The sequence below is a fragment of the Propithecus coquereli genome, unplaced genomic scaffold (assembly GCF_000956105.1).
Source record: "Propithecus coquereli isolate 6110/MARCELLA unplaced genomic scaffold, Pcoq_1.0 Scaffold43, whole genome shotgun sequence".
NCBI lineage: Eukaryota > Metazoa > Chordata > Mammalia > Primates > Indriidae > Propithecus > Propithecus coquereli.
Genome location: NW_012150063.1, coordinates 5,083,888 through 5,088,628, shown reverse-complemented (window position 1 = coordinate 5,088,628; position 4,741 = coordinate 5,083,888).

The following is a 4,741-nucleotide window of genomic DNA, read 5'->3' as shown; positions in this document are numbered from 1 at the left end:
TAGCTGCAATATAATAAAATAAAATACCTATCAATAAATTTAACCAAGGAGATAAAAGACCTCTACAAGGAAAACTACAAAACACTGATAAAAGAAATTAAAGAGGATACAAACAAATGGAAAAGTATTCCATGCTCATGGAGCCAAGGAATTAATACTGTTAAAACAATCATACTACTCAAAGCAATCTACAGACTAAATACAACCCCTATTAAGACAAAATAGAAATAGGAAAAAAAATCCTAAAATTTGTACGGGACTACAAAAGATCTTGGATAACTAAAGCAATCAGAAAATTGGAAAAATCCCTAACTAGAAAAAATAAAATATTTTCTTTTCTTTCATATTTGTTTACTATTCCATACTTTTTAAAACACTTTAAGTAACAGGTTAGGGATGCGTAGAGTCAGAGTGCACAAAATTGATGGTATTATTATTCCAAGGCTTGGTCCCCTCCAGCTGAATAATAGAACTGTAGTCCTCATGTGAGTTTTTCCTCCAGCTCTCAGTAGATATTTCAGAAGCAGCTGCCATTCTTTTGTACCTCACAGTACACTGCAGTGGTACCAGCTCCCCATCCCAGCCAGTAACTCAGGCTGCTTAGAGCCTCTGTTGATGGCACCCCTTGGTAGGTGCTTGGCTGAATACTGGAACTGAGCTGATGGTATGAGAAGGTTCCCTTTCATTTTCCTCATCTAACAGAGGAAATTCTTTCCGGGAGCTCAAGTGTGGCTGTTAGATTGGTTGATGACTCTCTTCAATTTCTGTCATCCTATCACATTTAGGAGGGTGTCCAAACATTCTGCTCCCCTTCTCTGACACAGAATCCCCAGAGCCCAAAGAGGCTACTCCTCAGAGCCACGGTTTCTCCTGAAAACTGGTCTTCTCCCTTTATCTTCCAGTCTTGCAGTGCTCTCTGATTCCCACTGGCAGTATCAATTTTTCTGAAATTGGTGCTGCTATTGTTGTTTGGGGTCAGGGTCATCCTTTTTATTGGTCTATGATGCCATTTCACCCCCTTAAGTTTGTGGAATAACTGAGTTACTGGCATTATTGCCCTTTTATAGATTTGAAAACTGAGGCATCAAAAGACAAAATGACCTATGTAACGCATGTTTAATGATTTACAAAATGAGTTAGCAAATGAATGGATGAATAAATAATAGAATGACTTATCCAAAGTGGCACAGAGACATAAATAGATCTCTGATTTCCTGGCACCCAGCTTACTGACTTCCCATTGATGTACAGAATTAAAATCTCCTCCTCTTGGAGAACCTGTGGATTCCATATAACCTCTCAAGGGACTGTGTAAGTGAAGCAAGAAAAGAATTTGTACAGCAATATCAAGCAAATGAAATGTTTTATCATTATATCCTCTATACCCTTTTATCATTATGTAGCACTTACTGGGCATATTAGATCCACTTTGAAACAAGAGACTGAGGTCTAAAGAGGGTAACTAGTCTCCTTAAGTGAACATAGATAACTGTGATAGAGCTGAGATTTGAGCACAGATCTTCTGATTCTAGTTCCAGTGCATTTTCAGTAAATTAAATCAAAGCTCAGGCCTTCTCAACTCAATCACCTCCAAAACAGAACATCTGTTTTGTAGCTAATAAATAATTGAAATGCTTCAATTGACTGAATGTTTTGAAAACTTAGACATACACACTTTTACCACAGTATTACTATTGATCCCCCTGTGGTCCTCTCTGCTCCCATCCTACAGGCATTGTTGCTGGATCAGCCAGCTCAAAGAATTTAGCATGAAAATATAAAATCTAATAGCTAGAAAGACTCCAAATCTCCCTGGGAGGTAGACTCAGTCACATTACTGAAGTCTGCTGGAAACGTGACACCAATGACAAGTAGGAACTTTATAGCTCCCATTTTCCTTTGCTGACATTACAAATGTAAAATCTCTCATTTCCCCAAAAGTTCATCTACTTGATCTATGCTGCTGCGGTTACATATTTAGTATCTTTCTGGCAGCAGGAAAGATTCTGGCAGAGACCAATGGGCCCATTTGCTTTGCACAAGCAGAACTTATTCCAGGACAGAAAAGTCACCCCTAATCTCCCCACCTTTACACCACCGCACAGCTTGCTCAGCATGCACTCACCTGCCAAGTCCAAGGACATTTTCTGGCTGTAAATGGATTATTCATTACACCATCAAGAGTGTAAGAGGATGAACAAGTATCCCATGGAACAAAAAGAATGTGGTCTTGAATATGGTTATTGTGTGTGCTAAAAGTTGAGAAAAAAAGTGAGATATTCAAAGTAAATGATAGCATGGAAAGAAATTACAACTCAGTAAAACATAGCTAACTGAGAACTCGGTTGTGCATAAGAACTAAGTCAGCTTACATACTCACCATCATTGTAAACACCATTGGGGGAAGAGCAGCACTGAGAGGTGGGATGAAAAAGGAGGGCTCTCTCCTCTCTGTCCCTTCTTGCCCCCTGCTGGCCCAGAGAAAGACTCTTTAAGCTTGAAGACCCAGTTCAACTATCATCTCCTCCTTGAAGGCTTCTCATTCCTCCAGAAAGAGCTATTTGCTGCTGTTATCATTCCCTAAGAGGGACCAAACACCCTCTCTCTCTCTCTCTCTCTCTTCCCTCGTATATATTTATATATATCTCATCTTTGTTGCTTTATCCTCTGCACTTAGGAAACTGCCAGGCACATAGTAGGAGCTCAATAATTACAATGGAATTCATGATATTTTCAGTTAGCCTTCCCTTTATGTTTCCATAGCACTTAGTTCATATTAGAGCAGGCCCTTCTCATACTTTTGTGCTGTATTTTGATCTTTCTTGCTCAATGGATTGCCAGCTTTTTGAGAAGTGAGAAGGACCAGAATCTACTCATCTCGGTAACCAAGTATTTATCACAGCATTTTTTTTTTTTTTTTTTGGAAAATGAATTCTAGAGCTGGAATGGAAATAAATGACCTCTAATGTAATTCAATTCTAATATTCTCTTATATAAAGAAAACAAGTTCTTATAAAGCATGATGCTTGAAAAGTACATAATCTAGTTGAGAAGCAAGAGGAATACTGATTAAATGATTAGGGACGTTATGCAGTTCAAGCCAGTAAATTGTAATTAGACACTGGGTAATTTTGTAATTTTGTACCCTGACATATTTAAAGAAAGTCAATGGAAAACAAGATTCAGGAAGGTAACTATTTTAAATAAGTTGGGGACAATATGTGTCCCTAGAAGGTTTTTTGTATGCAGTCTTTCTTTATAGCCCATTCACCCCACTCCTCAATTTCTCATCTGATTAAAAATCCAAGTACACTTTTATTTTAAATTAGCTCTGAAGTCAACAAGAATTTTTTACTACTCCAGAGGTCATCTGGCAAGCAGCCATCAAAATTAAGAAGGGAGAACTGTAACTCACAGCTAACAGCAGCTAGTTGCGTTGCCTCTGAAAATGGAACCCGATGATCAGCATAATTTAAGGCAGTGGAAGGTTTCAAGCCATCAGCAATTCTTACAGTTCTCTATATCCAGCTTGTTGGGTTGGTCTGTTCCTACCTGTCACAAGAAATATGCTATTAGGCCAAGTCCCCAAGAGTGATAAACCTTCCCAAATAACTTGGGTGTCAGAATGCTGGAAGAAAAGTGATGCACTTAATTAAAAGAGGTTTACTGTAGCCAATAATCCCAAGGATTGATGTGGTGCCTGTTCTCAGAAGATAGCTCCCAGAGGGTATAGATGTTGGCATTCAAACTCAAATTTACAGGTGGGCTTATCACTTGGAACCTAATTTACTTCATGTACAACTGAGACACGCAGGACCTCTGTGAATTTTGTAACTTGCCAAGGGCACAGATAGGTTCAGCTTCATGGGCATGTGACAGGTGCAATAGCACAGGGCCCCACATTTGGCTTAAAGTTCTACTGTTGCCATCTTAAATATTTTAATAAATTTTGAACAAGGGATCTCACATTTTTATTTTGTACTGGGCCCCCCAAATTATGTGACTATCCTGAGCAGGGAAAAGGACCAACTGTCTTGACTTTTTTGGAAGATTGATCAAGCCCCTTTCTATCTGGTCAGGACGGGTTAAAAGTCCTGATAGCAAATAACTCATACCTCCGAACATTGTGCTGGACTCAGAAAGAAAATCAATCTCAGCTAAGATATGGGTCAGCTGCAGAGGACTTTCCCACACTTTCCTCTTACACGCTGCTCCTGTGCACTCCTCCTGGGAAAACTGCATTTGTCAGGATGGCTACTGCTGCAACCTTGGGGTGGTTGCTTTTGGTCACTAACGTTTGTTAGTTCATGGTTACACTCAGAACAGGTCAAGGCAAACTTGTGAAGCTGACATTGTGTTTGGGTCTCACTCCTATTCCTATGCCTTGCTGCCCCACTACTGCCACCAAATCTCTGTTTTTCCTCTTCATCCTATCACTCCAGTTTTCCACCATTCTCATCTTCTTTAGCCTCCCATGTCGAAGTGTGCTTCCAGCACAGTGTCTGATAAATTATTTCAAAGAATCAATAGATTCAATAAGTTAATACATCTAAAGTATATGGAATAGTGCTTGACATAAAGTCAGCATTTAATAAGTGGTAGCTATTGTTTTTATTGTCATTAATATTATTGGTTCCTGTAAGTTACCGGAAGGCTTGGAGTAGTCTCATTTTGTTTTATATCTCTATAATCCTTTCACCTTGCAGATATTTCATAAATGATTTTTGAATTATTGACAAAA